The sequence below is a fragment of the Dipodomys spectabilis genome, unplaced genomic scaffold, assembly GCF_019054845.1.
Source record: "Dipodomys spectabilis isolate Male_0828 unplaced genomic scaffold, ASM1905484v1 ptg000262l, whole genome shotgun sequence".
Classification (NCBI taxonomy): Eukaryota; Metazoa; Chordata; class Mammalia; order Rodentia; family Heteromyidae; genus Dipodomys; species Dipodomys spectabilis.
Window position 1 is genome coordinate 4,470,546 of NW_024870939.1, and position 17,653 is coordinate 4,488,198.

A 17,653-nucleotide genomic window follows, 5' to 3' on the forward strand; every position below is an offset into this window, starting at 1 on the left:
TCCCAGCCCCCTTAATATAATATAAAATAGTAAAGACAGGAAGCAAGTAAGAGAGCAACGACCTGGAGATGGACAAATTGCTCAGTGGAATAGAATAAATAGCCCATAAATGATCCTTGCTAAAGGAAGTCTAGGTGTAAAGCAGATAAGGCAGTACATGTTCTTAGGGGAACTTGATTGCCATATGAAAATTCTCATTGCTGAAAAATACCACTGAATCATCATCTTAACTTATTTCTTAAAAAAAAAAAATCTATTGGCCCTGGAAAGGGAAGGAACTTTTAAACAAGATACAAAACAGCAGAAATTATAAAGACTAAAATAGTTTGACAATATAAAGCTGAAAACAAAACCCTAAGATTTCAATACAATAAGGCTTGTATAAAAATGATTTTAGAAAAAGACAAGTGGTTTGGGAGGAGGATGAGAATGTTGAAAGGGGTGACATTGACCAAGACACATTGGATTTATAAACTGCTTTGTTGAGTGGCAAAAAAAAAGGAAAAAAAGCAAGCAACAAAATTGGAAGACATTTTACATTTTTGGTATAATTAATATAAAATTAGTATCCAGAAAAGACTTCTTCTATAAAATAAGATGATGCAACAATAAAGAGGGACAAGTGTTTCTACTTTATGTTCATAGAAGATAAATAGGTAATTTGCATATGAAAATACTAGTCACAGGAAAATGAAATGTAAAATAGCACTGAGTTCCACTTAGCATTTCTCAATAGGACAAAATCTAAAAGTCAAATGTATTCCTTTCAGCCATGATGAAGGGAAACAAGAGTTGTCAAACACTGCAAATGGAAGTATGATTTTGTTCCACTACTTTAGAGATCTGTTTCATAGTATCTGGAACCCAGAAGCTGGCAACCTGTCAATTTCAAGCCTAGGTTAATTACTCAAAAGTCCTACATCTACCCTCTAGAAGACTCAGTAATGTTCATTTTGGCTCTGTTTATAATCATAGAACAGTGGCCAACCTATCTGTCTATCAAAAGAAAAACAGGAAAGTATTTGCATATATTTATATATATATGTATAGATGTATATAGTCACAGTTAAAATGACTGAACTATGTTTTATATATCAACAAAAATAAACTTCGACAACATAATACTGAGTGGAAAAATTATCTAATATAAAGTGTGTGTATATGTCACAAAACAGCATTTACATACATTTTACAAAAAAAAACAATTTAGTATCATATGACAAATACATGGTAGCCCTCGCCACTAGGGACAAGAGGTAAATAGATATGCAGAGGTAAGCATAGGATAATTCAATTTTATTGTGGTGCTTTATTTCCTTAAAGGGAAATTAGTGTGAAAATAAAATGATGTTTTTGGATCTGTTGTTACAGATTGAAATTTTATGTTTTATGTTTTATTTTATGTTTCCTCCAAATCACATATTAAAAGTTAAGGTCCAGAGGTGGGGGTACTTGGAGGTGGGACTTTTGGAAGGCAACTGGGTCATGAGAACAGAACTCCCACATATTGGATTTGTGTCTGCCATGACATGGATATGAAGTGTCCCACAAGGCCCATGTGTTCAATGGCTTGGCCCCCAGTGTGTAATCCTCACAATTGAAAGGTGGAATCTTTGGAAAGTAGGGACTAGTGGAAAGCTGTTAGGTCTTTGGAAGCATGTCCTTGAAGGAGATATTGGGATGCTTCCTCATGTACTCTTTACTTTCTGGCCACTATGAGGCAAACAGGCCTTCTCTAATAAATAGGTCTACCATGTTACACAATGTGGTCCCATGCACAAAGAAACTGGGTCAAACAATTACAGAGAGAAACCTCTGAAACTGTGAGCTGGAATAATAAACGTTTTCCTTCTTTTGAATTGATTGTCTCTGAAATTTTGTCACAGTGATGGAAACCTAATACAGTATCCTTATAAAAGACACCTCAGAGCGTTCCCTTCTTCCTTCTGCTGTGTGAAGATGCAATGAGAAGTAGGAAGAAGGCCTACATAAAACAGTAACTCTACCATAACCATCCTCATGGACTTTCCAGCCTTCAAAACTGAAAAGGTTTGCTTCCATTGTTTATAAGCCACCTAATGTATGGAATTTTGTTACAGCACTTTGAACAAAGACTGGGTACACTTACATTTATTATCCATAGCTTTTTGTTTGCTTTCCCAAAAAGTGATTGCCCTTTAGATGAGAGCATATATAACCATGAAAATGCTTAATAGTTTTTCTTGTTTTAAGATGTGCGAAGAGTGACACAGAAGAGCATCAAACACTGAGGCTGGACATACCCGTAAAGCTTAGGGGTTGTAGGAAAAAGCAGGCATGATGGAGTTGATGGCCCGATTGGGTTGGAGGGCTTCAAGTTCTGCAAAAATTGTATTGAATACTGCCAATCCCTTCAGCTGCCTTCTAGGAGGATTCTTGCCTTCACAATCTTCCTCACTCACATTCTGAGCATTGCTAGTTCAACCCCCTGACAACATCTATGCAAACCTGATCAGTGCTGCACACAAGAGAAGACGAAGCATTTCATATTTGCAGCTGTATACTAAATCTTGAATTAGAACATGCCTGCACCTATCTGAACTCAGGATCCATAAGAAAGGTTTCTTCTATAGCAAATACTCAGCCTCAATGGATTTCATTATGTAAGCTGGATGGTTTTTCAATCTCTTTCTATACTAAACTCTAACCTGAATTGTACTGGTAAACTGATATCAGCTAAGTGATCATCACAAATCACTATTGAAGGACACTGTAGGAGATGATCAAGAAAATTGACCTTAATTCTCAAGGAGAAGTAGAGACTGATAAAATAGTATGCACATTTTCAAACAGGGGAAAATGTGGATCACCAGGAATTATATGATAATCAGAGAGACCAGAATGTACTAGTGATTATGAAAATGAAAATAGGAACGGCAGATAACGTTCACAGCAGTTGAGCATATGAGATTTCAGAAGACAGCTCCACCCTTGACAAGAAATATAACCTTGAAGCTTTACTTAACTTCTTTAGGTCTTAGATTCCATTTCTGTAAAAATGAACATATTAATATCTACTGCATAACATTTTTTGTGATGATTCAAAGGGGTAATGAATGTATTTGGCCTTGAACTTGCGCAAAGCAGTTGCTCAATGAAAGCTGATTATGATGACTAATAAGCAATGAGAGATAATTCAATGATCATTAGGGACCAAGAAATATTTGTCCATAGTTGTCCCAGAATAATGTCATTTATTATTTATTTGGTAATGAAATTTAAATAAATTAATAAATGAAACAAATACCCTCAGCTATAATCTGCCTTAGTTTATAAAAGTATTTAGAAGATCTTCTCATTCTATTATATATTTGGGTTAAAATTTTTCATCTTGTCTCGAAGGAGGAATTTTTAAGTCTGCAAATAATCATACTGGACCATTCATTTGGTGTCAATCTTGAGGAAGCTTAGGTGTTTTGACCAAAAGGCTGCCTTGCTTAACATGGTTATTGTGTATTAACTATTTAGAGAGCTCATAATAAAGATGTATATGCCTTAACACTCCACAGAACTGAAGTTATCTTGTCAGATTAATGCAATCTGTATTTTGGTGAATATAATAATTGTATAATTTTTTTATCAGTTCTCCTAAAAGTTTTAATTAGGTTTGATTTCTCCTTGAGAAATTAGTTTAAGTATTTCATTCCCTCAGGGAATGAGATTTTGTTGGGTTAAATTGAGCATGAACAAGCTTCAAACCACCATACTGTCTATTATTTTCACTCTTCCCTCCCAGAGAGAATCTGGGGGGTTTTGATCAAGTAGATTAAGGCACTTTATGTAAATACACATACATGTGAGTCTACAGAGATACAGCTGTTCGGGAAGAATTGGAGTCATGGGTGATATCAAAGGCCAATGCTGAAGACAGAAGGCAGAGGTTGAAGAGGTAGTGGGAATAATTCTAATTTGCTTAATGATGGTGAGACTTCAGAAGGGCAGTGTTCAGTTCTAAGAAAAATACTGCCAATGAGGTTCTCTTGGGCTGCAAGCCATCAAGACTGTGGAGGCTTGCCAAATTTCACATAGGAGTCATATCACATGAGGCATAGGATCATGGAGGGAAAACTCAGGGGACTCAGAATGACCACACTGAAGAAAAAGAAACATATTAAAAATGATAATTACATCAAAATAATTTAAGGAGAAAGGAAGGGGGACAGTATAGCTCAGTAATTCACTCATGACAAAGATCCCATTTATGAGAGAATATAAAACCAAGACATTGGATCCAGGGGATACCAGGGTTCCAAAAATATGGACATCAAACTAGCCATGATGGTACATGCCTTGAATACCAGCACAGGGGAGCACGAGTAATCTAAATTGGAAAATCCAGACAAAACAAAAGCTCACTTTATGTTACTGAAACTTCTGGAGTTTTAAATCTACATCTAGGCAGTTTCCTATATGAATATAGGAGAGTAATTTTAAAAGCTGTATATATAAAAATGTTCATTACATCACTCGGTACACCAATGAAAACAGGGAAACAAAGTTTTCAACAATGTAAAAGTTGTTAAATTATGGTACATAATCATGACTCAATGGCTCAAGGTCATCACAGGTATTTATGATTTTAATATGGACCCAAAGAAAGGTTAGGCTATAACATAAAATTTAAAAGTTGGAGACAAATCCAAATCGTAGCCCTAACTGCTATGCTATTTGTGAAGAGAACAAAAAAGACTCTCCAATCCAATATACATTTTCTATGGGTTTTCTTTTTCTCTGTTTTCTAATAACTATATAATACTCTTAAATAAGAAAAAACTCCATTAAAAGATATATCATTTTGTAAACAGTTTGCAGGTCAAAAATCTTTCCTCTTTTCCTCCAGGCTTTGACTGGCTTTAAAAGACTGAAAATGAAAATATCATACTGTTGCACAATATAGAGTAACTCATGAGGCTATTATAAGCACATGGACAATGGCTAAATCCATTAATGCTAGGAAGAAACTGTTTCTGTGTTTTTCGGCAGTGGCTTAGAGGCAAGAGGATCAGCAAGACAGAGGAGTTTGCCAAAGATATCTCAACTGGAGATAAGTGAACTATACACAAGGAAGGAAAACAACACCAGAATGGGAAGGTTTATGATCTGTCCCAGACCTTGGAAAAATAAACTAAAATTACATTGCTGTGCAGACAAATGTTCATAAAACAAATGTGGCACTCATCCAAGCTGAAAAACATATAGTTAAGGATGGCATTTATCCAGATTAAAGATTTAAGTCTCATTACCAAAACTGCTTTGTGCAACCATCAAATGCAGAGCAAGAAATTCCGAGTCAGAAAGCTGTAATGCCACAGGCAAAACACAGAACACAAAGCATGCACTTATGGAAGAGCTTTTGTGAGTGAGCCAGTCAATTTCTCTCCATAAGGGGTCCTCACAGGGTGCTGATAAACACAGAGCCTCATGCACAAAGATGAGAGACAGAGAGAAATAGAAAGGGGGGAGGGAGAGAGAAAGAGAGAGAGAGAGAGAGAGAGCACTATCTCATTTAGGGAGACAAAAGTGGTCTAGCCAAGGGGCTGGAAAGGTGGCTCATTGGTAGAGCGCTTGTCTTGCATGTCTGAGGCCCTGGGTTCGATTCCCCAGCACCACATAAGCAAAAAGAAAAAAAGCTGGAAGTGGCGCTGTGGCTTAAGTGGTAGAGCGCTAGCTCTTAAGTGGTAGAGCTGAAGAGCTGAGGGACAGCGCCCAAGCCCTGAGTTCAGGCCCCACGACCGGACCCCTCCTCCCCCCAAAAAAACAGTGGTCTAGCCAAGAGACAGCAGCATCTATCTTCCAAGACAGTGGGTACTTAGGACTCTCAATGCCTTTATAGAGACCATCTATGAGTCAGAAGCCTTCCAAAAGTACACCATGCAGCTGGGCATTTTACTGTTCTTACAATGGGCCACATATGTGTGTTGACTAAATATAAGTATTACGATTTGTTAGCAGGATACATGGAATTTTTTATAGGTCTAGTACCATAGCAAATCAAAACACATTTTACTAAATGTGTTTTGTGATTTTTTACTAAATGTGATTCTGTGAAACTAGACTTAGCTCAGCTTTGGTCCTGTTGTAGAACTGGTCTTGGCAGGCTGTTGTCAAAACTATAGATCCAAAGTTTAGTCTAGATATACAAATCCCTGTCTTAGAAAGTAAAGATTATGACTCTTCCTTGTGAGCATAGTACAACTTCTACCCAAACATCCATGCTGCTAGAGAAGACGTTTGACAGTTGTGAATATTCTGAGGTTTCTACTTCAAAAACAGCTATAGAAACTTAAAAAGCAATTCCTATACATATTTTTTTAAAAAATCTGGGACTCTCTTCTTTCTTCCATGAAATATCTGCATTTTTTTTTTACGAATCTGTATTTTTCCAGTGAGCTCAAAGCAGTTTAATAGAGAAATATTTGCTGTGTGGATCTGAATAATTACACATTTTTCAAGAAATTAGAGGTTTTCTTGACTTTCCGCCCACCAGTTTCAAGGGTGATATATTTCACTGTCATTACTTCACTAAAAAACATTAAATTTTTTGATTCACTAGGAGGCTGATAAGTGAGTTCTCTGACACTGAATATACTCCTCCAAATCATTTCTCTAAGAACAAAAAGCTCAGAAACCTCCCCTGCCTAGCATGGTAGTTGCACACCTGTAACCCTAACACTTCCAAGGTTAGTACAAGAGGATCATGAGTTTAAGGCTAGCCTGCTCTACACAGCCAAACTTTGTCTAAAAAATAAAGCCACAAACCTTCTTTAACTACAAAAATAATAAACTTCTATCTTCTTTAAGTTATTATAGCATCTCTCAAACCAGCAATGATAATAATAATAATAGTAACAATAAAATGTAGCCGTACTTGCTTTATCTGTCTAATGGTGCAGACAAATAGTTACAAACTATTCTTCACAGCAGAAAATTTCTGTATAGAAGATAAAGCTTGTGTAATCCCCTTCTTGTCTATTGACATTAATGTAGATGTCAGTTCTACTTTTAATTGTAGTGACTCATCCGTATGCAGCATGTAAATCATTTTTTAAGGCATTGTGTACCATAGTGGGGTGGAGAATGAAGCCCAGGATCAAATGAACACATGAACTGAAATTCCCTCACTGAGATACAGAGTTGATCTTTTTGAAGTTCCCTGCCCTCCCCCCGCCTCCCCCACCCATTTCTTGAATGGAATCAGAAAATAGAGCTCCTGGTCTCCTTAGAGTCATTAAAAGATAAAAGAAAAATGAATAGCTGCTTACAGGGCCCACAGCACAGAAGCAGATTCTGCCTGCCCACCTGTGGTAAGGCCTAGCTAAGAAGTTGCAAGGGCACATATTTGTCATGGGCATGAGCAACTTACAGAAATATTGCCCCTGAGCCACAAGCCACAAGCCAAGGCTGCTTTGTGATTTACAATCTGCTTGTTTCCACCTAACTCAGCCAGGTTTGGTAAGAGGACAGATTTGTTCCCAGAGGATTCATTAGTGACTAGAAGCTATAGAAGTGTTACAACTTGAAAATCAACTTGGATATGGGTATGTAAAGTCTATCTAAACACAATGAAGGCATGTGGCTCAGAAGCTGGGTTAGGATGGGATGTGGGGGTGGCATTGGGGAAATTCCAGGAGATAATACTTGCAGAGATAGGTTTGAAGATAGATCCCCCTTCCCTGATCTGTTCCTTCCTTATATTTATTCTGTTTAGCTTAATGAGCCCTGCACAGTTATGATTGGATGAGAAGCCTGTATTAATGAGACACACTCTACAATCTTCCTGTATTCTCTCTTTCTCAAGGGAATTATAAGATACATAAGAGTGAGGACTACAATATGAATTAGATAAGATGATTTCTGACCTCTGGTGCAAAAGAGAATTTACAGAGAATTGTGGTTTAACTCAGTAGTAGAACACTTGTCTGGCGTGCATGAAGCACCAGGTTCAATCCCCAGCACCCTAAAGAAAAAATATGGTTGACAGATTAAACACAAATTCTTAAAAAAGAGAACTCATTTTGGACAACAAAGATGTACCCTCAGTAAACTAGAAATCATGGAAAAGTCACTAAAACATGCTTACAAATAAGGTTAGGTTGAAGATGAAATCCACCAACAAAATGCACCCAAAGAGAGAGGCCACAAAATGTGAAATGAATACAAGATGCAGCCTCCCAGGGAGGAGCTATTACCAATGGACCCTGGGACCTGGGAATCACTAACAAGTCCCTTATTTATAGGTCTCATTTGTGGGGCTGGTGGTGTGGGTCAAGTAGTAAAGTAGAAATGCTTGCCTAGCAAGGGTGAAGTCCTGGGTCCATCCTTAGTAACACACACACACACTGAAGTTCCATTGTTAGAGGCACTAGATGTATAAAAGCCTTTCTCTGCTCCCACCTTTCCATTTCCCTACCCTTCCTCCCACTCTCACCTCTTGGATCAGGAAGCAATAGAGTTATCTACACTTTGAGATGAGCAATGGGTAAGATTGTTTGGACAGAGAGTAGTTCTGTTTCCCTGGGCAATGGAAGATCCCTGCAAATCTGAATATTGCCTTAGAATTATTTAGTTATTTATTTTGCCAGTCTTAGGGCTCAAACTCTGGGCTTGGGCACTGTCCCTGAGCTTCTTTGTACTTAAGGCAAACATTGTATCACTTGAGCCACAGCACCATTTTCAGCTTTTTTGGATAGTTTGTTGGAGATAAGAGGCTCACAGTTTCCTGCCATGGCTGGCTTCAAACCAGGATCTTCAGATCTCAGCCTGCTACATGAGCCACCAGCCATTGGCTAAGAATTTAACTATCAAAGAAACAAGTGAAATAGGTGTTCTCAATTGGCCCCTCCCAAGGCTTACTATACACACTGTAGTTCAAGTAGAGTAGAATGGAATGCCTCTCTCCCATGTCTCATGCCTACCCTAAGCATGCTTGCAAGCAAACAATACACATATACTTCTTAACAGGAAAAACAAATAAAAAAGATCACTCATAATCATGAATCATTTCATGTTTTGGGAAAGTGGCTTTAGACACTCAAACTCAAGGAGTAGAAAACAATCTTACTAATGGAGAAACAAGAGAATAGGCAAGTAGAAAAAGAACTCACGAGACAAAGTTACAAGAGGTATTCAGAGAAAATATTTGCTCAAATATATACAAAATACTCCTGGCACCTGGGAGGCTGAAGTAGGAAGATCCAGAGTGCAGGCCAGCCTAGACCTACATAGTAAAACCTTGTCTAAAAATAAGGAGGAGGAGGGAAAGAGGAGAAAGAGGAGAAGGAGGAAGAGGGAGGGAAAGGGCTGAGAAAGGAGGAGAAAATGGGAATGAGGCTGGGAAGGTGGCTCAGTGGTAGAGCGCTTGCCTGGCATGCATGAGGCCCTGGGTTCGATTCCTCAGCACCACATAAGCAGAAAAAGCTGGAAGTGGCGCTGTGGCTCAAGTGGTAGAGCACTAGCCTTGAGTTGAATTGCTGAGGGACAGCGCCCAGGCCCAGAGTTCAGGCACTATGATAGACAAAAAGAAAGGGGGGAGGGGGGGATGAGAAGTGATTCTAAAGAGATAATTTACAGAAATGGAAATTTGTAATAGTTTAATCTCTTTAACTATACAAATTAAAATGATATACTTTTATCATTGAGATAAAAGTTTCTTAAACCAATGGATAGGAAAATGACTGTTTTTATAGATTTCTCATCTATTTTGGCCACTTTGGAGGAAGATCATAGCATATATATGAAATTAATTTCAACCTGAAAGAAAAAAGGACTCTTAGGGCTTGGCCATGGTACATTTATATATGGAAATGCCACTGTAAGACCATTCATTTGTGTAATTAATACATGATAAATATAAAAAGGAAACTGAAGTTTCAGATCTTTTGACAAAGCCATTCCATTTTTTGACTATCATCTACAGAGAAATATTCCCATAAATGCAAAAGGCCAGATATATAAAATCATTCTTACCATATTATTTTTAACATCAAAATCTTGGAAATAACCTTAATGTCTACTTAATGACCTACAAATGATAGAAAACAGAAAGATTGGCAATATATACAATTTTGTAAGATCTAATTAAGTGAAAAAAAGCATTTTTCCAGAATATAAAATAGATTGCTTATGTAAAAAAATAAAAATATCAAACATTACCTAATTCCATTTTTGTGTATTTTACATACATTCAAAATGTATATACATTCAAAATGTATAGCAAATACACATATAACTGACAACTCACCCTGGAGAAGAACATGATTTTATTGTTCATTTCAATATTTAAATTATCATCAACAGAATATATACATGATAAAAATCTTTTCAATTCTAATAAGAATGTAATTATCTGACAAATGAATAAACAAAAATCACCACCTAGGGTACCAACACAGGAAGCACTGGTGACTGTTTTTTGCAAAAAAGAGAAAAACAAGTAGTCCCTCCGTTGGCCTTCTTCCCCCAAGAAAATGAATAGTAGTTGGTGAGAAGTTGCAGATGCATAGACTCAGCCCCACAGGTTGTTTAGGAATGATACAATGTTTCCTCTGCCACTACTGGAGTCCCCCCTCAACTATATATGAGAGAACATACCCAGTGAAGAATTTTCATGCGGTGTGTGCATCACTTCACACTCTGGGCAATTACATCATTGTGCAAACAGCATAGAGTGACCTTCCATAAACTTAGATATCCAGGCTTTGTGCAATAGCCTATATTTATTTTACCCATTAAGTGCTTTTGTGTAAAACTAAGACACAAGTATACTCATTAGTCCAGGTCTACACAGAGTCAGAATAATTTTTATCACCATCTTCTATCTGCACATCTAGTCTTACTGGAAGCTCCCCAAGGTACTAGCACATCTTATCATCTCCTGAGATAATGCCTTCTTGTGAAATCCTGCCCTCATGAGGGACCTATTTGGGACAGTTTCATAGTTAACATTTTTTTTAAATAAGGAGTAGAGTCTAAAATTATGATAAGAAGTATGGTATAGTGAATCCATAGAGCAATTGTTAATTATCATTAGCAAGTATTTTGTGCCCTACAAAGTTGTATTGCTATGTGTTTATATTGTGGGCAGCATGGCAGATTTGTTTACAACAGGATCACCACAAACACATGAGCAAGTCCTTGAGTTTGATGGTATGACGGTTACATCACTGGGGGACAGTCATTGTTCAGCTCCATTATGATGTTACTGTGGTACACATTGTGTATTTTCCACCCAAATGTTGTTGTGGTACAGGATAGATACATCACACCCTGTCTGAAAGTTTAAAAAAAAAACAAACCAACAACAACAACAAAAAAAACAAAAAACATGCATTTCATTGAGAAAGAGATTATCTCCAACCACTGGCTTTTCAGAAAAATTGTCAAACATGCCTTACAAGATAGCCCTTTAACAAGACAACAGCCCAATAAAAAGACGATATTTCAGAAAGTTTTAAAAACACCCTAAGTGGGGCTGGGAAGGTGGCTCAGTGGTAGAGCTCTTGCCTTGCATGCCTGAGGCCCTGGGTTCGATTCCTCAGCACCACATAAGCAAAAAGAAAAAAAGCCAGAAGTGGCGCTGTGGCTCAAGTGGTAGAGCGCTAGCCTTGAGCTGAAGAGCTGAGGGACAGTGCCCAGGCCCAGAGTTCAGGCCCCACGACCGGACCAAAAAAAAACACCCTAAGTAGAATTTTCTTTTAGTTTATGCCTCAGAGTGCCAAGTAATAGGTATTATTAATCAAAAAATTATTATTATTCAACCAATAACATTGTGTTTCTCCACACTTATATTCTTTTTGGGGGGGAGTCCGGTCGTGGGGCCTGAACTCTGGGCCTGGGCACTGTCCCTCAACTCTTCAGCTCAAGGCTAGCACTCTACCAGCGCCACTTTCGGCTTTTTTCTTTTTGCTTATGTGGTGCTGAGGAATCGAACCCAGGGCCTCATGCATGCAAGGCAAGCACTCTACCACTGAGCCACTTTCCCAGCCCCTCTCCACACTTATATTCTGAGAATTTTGACAGGCCCTTAAGAAGTTGAGTGGAAAGATGTTTATTTGTGTAAGAATGGGGATAGAACTTTGTGATTAGTAAGCCTCTAAATAGAACAAAATAATGAAGCTGGTAAAGGCTTCCAAATGAAAAGCCCACAATCTCTGAGTAGATAGTCAGAATGAACCAGACTATGATGCAATAATAAACAACCTCAGCTGGTTCTAAGAACTAGACATGTGATTAGTACTTAGAATCCTCGGGGAGGGGTGGGGAGCTAGAAATTGAGTTTAGTCACCAATGGTCAGTGATCTGATCAATCATGTCTATGTAATGAAATTTCCAGAAGACTCCTAAGCTTCCAAGTTAGATACACTCTAATTCTACAGTGACAGAGGCTCCTGTGGTCAAGACCCTTCCAAAGTCCTGACAATCTGCCTGCTTCATCCCACTGTCCATTGACATACTGTATAATAAACAAGAGTAGGGATAGCTTTCCCTGAGCTCTATAAATTGTTGTAGCAAATGATTGAAACTTGGGTGGGAAAGGGATTGTGAGAACCACGTCTTTGTAGCCATGTCAACAGGAGTTCTGGTAAGCTGGGTATCTAGGTTGCTCCTGAAATGACAGCAACCTGTGGGAACAAGCTCCTGAAGCCAAGGGGTCTGATTCTCACTTTGTGAACTGCCAGAACTGGACTGAACTGTAGGATATCCAGTAAATTTTAGAGGACCAGAAAAATGCATATCAAACAGAAACAAAGAAATAAACAAAACCACCAAGCTGGCTCCCTCTGCAGGATTCTCATGATCATGAAGTTCAAGGGCTTTTGCTGAAGATAGTCAGTTGCCCAGCTGTCCTTGTGTAAGAATGAACCTGCCTTCCAAGTGCATAGATCACCGAGACTGTGGAGTGCTTCTGGGACACAAAAAGAACCAATTAGCACCAATAAAATAAAAGTACCAACAAAATAACACCTGCTACATATTCCTTGTTCTGCTTTTTAAATTTTTTATTGTTATTGTAAAAGGGGATATGCAGAGGGGTTATATAAGTTACCCAAGTCAGGTAAAGAGTACATCTCTTTTTGGACAATGTCACCCCTTCCCTTGTTCTCTTCCAGTTTTTCTCTCATTCCCACCCACACATTGTACTGTTCATTTTCAGCATAGTTTGTTCTGCTTTTTTATTACCGTGTAGCAAACTATTGCCAGACTCAGTGTCTTAACCTAGCAACAAACATTTAATTTGCTCATAAATCTCCAATTGAAAGAGTCTTCTTTTCTGTGTGCTTCCAACTGAGGACAGAAGAGGGGTTTTTGTTGTTGTTGTTGTTGTTTGATTGTTTCTGTTTTGCTTTTTGAGACAGAATCTTGGTAGTTCATGCTAGCCTTACACTTGTGATCTGCAGCCTTCCAATTGTTGGGATGACATCCATGCACCACCATGCCTGGCCCTGGGAAGGGCTAAATGGAGCTGGAGAATTTATGTGGCAATTGCTTCTAAAATGCTGTCAGCAGAAGTGTTGACTTACCTGTGTCTCCACAAAGCTGCTTGAGCTTTCTCATAGCATGGTAGCTGGGGGGCAAGCACCTTTATGCTCAGAGCAGGAAGCAGAAACTGGTAGCTCCTTAAAAGACAGGCCAGAAGCTATCATGATATCACTTAACATAGGCTAAGCAGTTTCAGAACCTGCCCAAATTCAGGACAGGGATATAGTTCCTACCTCGCCCCCCCCCCCCCAAGAAATATTAAAGAACTGAGATCATCTTGAATCAGCCATATCCCTACTCTGCCCTGCAGGCTTCAGGTTTTTCACTTAGGAAACTGAAGATTCAAACTGATTTACCTTTGAAGTCTCTGCCAATCCCTGAAGGCTAGTTCTGAGGTATAATTTTTTCTATAGTATTGAGTATTGAACCCAGAGCTTTGTATATGCTAGGCAAACACTGTACTACTGAGCTATATCCCCATCACTTTCTTTATTTTTCTTTGAGACAGGGTCTTAATAAGTTGCCTCCAACATGGCCTCCAACTTACCATTCTCCTGCCTTCGTCTTCTGAGTAGCTAGAAGTAAAGGTGTGAGTCACCACAATCTGTACCTTGCTCTGATGGATAATTTGCTGGCTGACAAAGAAGTCTAATCTGTGAGGCCATTTTCTTTTTGGTAGACCACTGAACATAGCCAGACAGACATACAGAGCTGAGGGGACAGCTGTGACCCAGGTCACCCTGCTCCTCTACATTTTATTCTATACTCATAACAGCTTTTCTCCCCAAAGCCAAAGCCTTATTCTCATTCCTGAACCTGGTGGCAGCCACCCTGAGGGCTTTCTGACTACACCATTCCTGCCCTATCTCTTGGGTCATAACTCACACAAGTGGATGAGAAATTTCAACAAGGACCCAGCAAATCTCGCAAGTACAGTGAAGGGGTTCAGGAGTGGACTCTAGATGCAGACGATCTAGGCTCAAACACTCCCAACACCATGTTCTAGTAATGCAGAATGACTTCATTTTTTTTTTAAGTTTCTTTGGTTTGTTGGTTATTTTCCCTGCTTATAAAATGATGAAGTAAATAACACCTCCCTCATGGAATTGTTGCTAGTGTTACTGGAGATAATGCGAAGAAAGCCCTGAGTACAGAGTATAATCTATGACAGGCACTTGAAAAATATTAGTCATTGTTTTTTATTGTTATAAGGCGATGGTCACTCTGGCTGTTGTTTCTCCTGTGTCTTGCTGGAGCAAGCTGTGAGGGGCATGGCATTTCTGTTCTGCAGGAGGCCTGGACATGACCATCGATGTTCGATAGGCGAAGGGAAGCAGTGTCTCTCTCCTCCGGCTCATTCAACATTCCACACTGGTCAGTCATTGATGGTCCTAGTACGGACAAAAGTCTCATGGAAGAACAAAAGCCCTGGGAAGTTTTGTTGAATATATATGAATATATGAGTCTCTTAGATGATGGGGCTACAAAAAAAAAAGAGAGAGAAAAGAAATATGGGGCAGCTTGGCATCTTGCCTTCACAGACAGCATCTCCTCTCCTGCTCCGCTTGAAAGGCATGCATTTCTGAGCTTCAGAGGCCTGTTCGAGTCTACTTTCCCCTCTGTCTCACATTTGAGAATCTGCAGGTTTCTGTTACCTGGAAGGCTTTCAGGGTAGAGGTGTGGGACAGGAAGGGAAAGACTGCACCTGTGCACATGACTTGGGTGCATGCAGGAGTCTTGACAGTGCACGAAAGTGCAGCTAGGCAGTGCTATTATGAAACGGCCAGGCTATGTCTGAAGAAACACAAACGATAAACAACTCAGCCTTGTTTTCTTCATCAGTGCAGTTGTGGAGTGGTGAGTTTAAGGAAATGGCTGCCCCAACGTCTTGTAACAGCCCTGCTGACATCTCCAGGTGAAGCCTACAGCATTCCAAATCTCCCTGCGTAGGGGGAAAGAAGCAGTAAGTGCTAGGAGAGAAAAGCAGATGTGAAAGCATCAGACTTTAACATGGAAAGCACAGAGCTTGGAATACAGGTAGATGAAGGTCAGCTCTTGAAAAAGGATGGACAATGAAGGCCAGTAATTGGGCAAGCATGGATACAGGCCTGCTCTGTCACAGCAGTGTGCACAGGTTCCTCACAGACAGATACACTGCAGCTCTTCCCTCTCAGCCAGCCCCTGTGTAGGATCTCTCATGACTTTCTTCAAGTCTTCTCTATCAGATCACTTACTTCCTTGCTGAGATTGCTCCATGCTGTGACTCTTAACAAGACTGAAGGAGGGGAGCAGCTAGGCCTCTAGCCCCGCCCTCACCTACCCAGAGGCCTCTTGGGCTTTTCCATTTTAAGGCTCCTGACACCTGGTAGGGCTTGAGTTGTTTTCTCCCTGTCAAAGAATAACTTTAATACCTGTAAATGTGACTATGTTTGGTTTACAAAGCCAGTCAGGAAGTTAATAGGAGTTAATCCAATATAACCAGCATCCTTTTAAGAAAAGAGAGACGCCACGTGAAGACGAAGGCAGCAGGAAGAATACACATGATGAGAGAGGCAGACCCTGGCGTGATGCTGCCCTGAGCCAAGGACAAGCAAGCAACGATTTTCAGCCCCTAACTGAAGTGAGGAAGAAGGAGGAGGAGGAAGCAATGAAGGAAGAAGGCAGGATATTCCTCTACAAGTTGCAGTCAGTATGGCCCTGGCAACAACTGATTTTGAACTTCTGCTTCTCAGAGCTGTGGAAGAATCATTTCCTCTTGGTTTAAACCAACCAGCTCAGGGGCTGGGAAGGTGGCTCAGTGGTAGAGCGCTTGCCTTGCATGCCTGAGGCCCTGGGTTCAATTCCTCAGCAAAAGGAAAAAAGCCGGAAGTGGTGCTGTGGCTCAAGAGGTAGAGCGTGAGCTGAAGAGCTGAGGGACAGCGCCCAGGCCCAGAGTTCAAGCCCCACAACCGGAACCCCCCCCCAAAAACAACAACAACAACAACAAAAAACCCCAACCAGCTCATATAACCTTATTTTTTCTGGTAGCCTTACAAAATGGGCCCAAACCAAGTTCAAAGTTTGCATTTTTTCCCCCAGACTATTTTCCCTTCCAGCATTTCTTGTTCTAATAAATAAGTCAGAAAACTAAAATTTAAGAGTCACTTAACTTCCTCTCCCTCCTGTCTCCCACCATAGCCCATCAATCACCTAGTCAGGTTAACCTTTCTTATACTTTATCATCCTACCTCCATTGAGCCCTCTATCTCTCCTGATTCAGCCTGACAATGTTGCTCATAGATAATAGTAACCTCCTTTCTGTGGTGCTCCTGGCTAGTCTCCTTTCTCTGACATCATCTGTCTCCATCCTAACCCATCCTTGTTCTTCCAGCATGATCTAGAATACCTCAAGCCACATCTCTGTTTCAGATTGTCTCCTGTGTTTCCCTCTGACTATCTTCCAAATAAACTCTCAACTTGTGAGCATCGCCTGTGGTTCCTTCATAAATGGTTTGGATTGAGAACAGCTGCCTCCCATTTATAATCTTTCATATACTACTTAAAATTTATGTTCCAGCAAAAACTAAATGTTTTTGAGGTTTTTAGGCTTTTTCATGAGGCTGTACCCCTACAAGAGCGGGTTCTTGTGCCAGACACATCACTCCATCCTCTTATTTTCCTGGTAACTGACTATTCATTCTTCAGGACATTGATTAAATGCTTCCTCACTTGTGAAACCTTCCAGACTTTCCCCAGGCAGTGTTGAGTAAGTTTCTTCTGGCATATGATAATAATTATCTTCTTGTATTATAATGGGGCAGCTCACAAGCCTGCCTTTCCCACATACCATTTTGAAGACACAAACTGTGTATCCTTTGTACCGCTAAGGTTTGGCATTCGTTCACATACTTCTGTTATTTACTCATTTCAACAAGTGTGTATCATATTGAGCACCTACAGTGAACTTGACAAGGCACTGAGAACCATCACTGCCCTCTTGGAACGTATAATCAATCCATCAGGGAATAAAACTAGAGTGAACACGAGGTTGCATGGAAGACCAGCAATGGCACTGCAAGGTAAGCAGAGTTATTGAAGGAATGAGTGGCAAGTTGTTTGCAGCTATCTCAGGGATTCCTGTGGGAAGTGAGGTCAG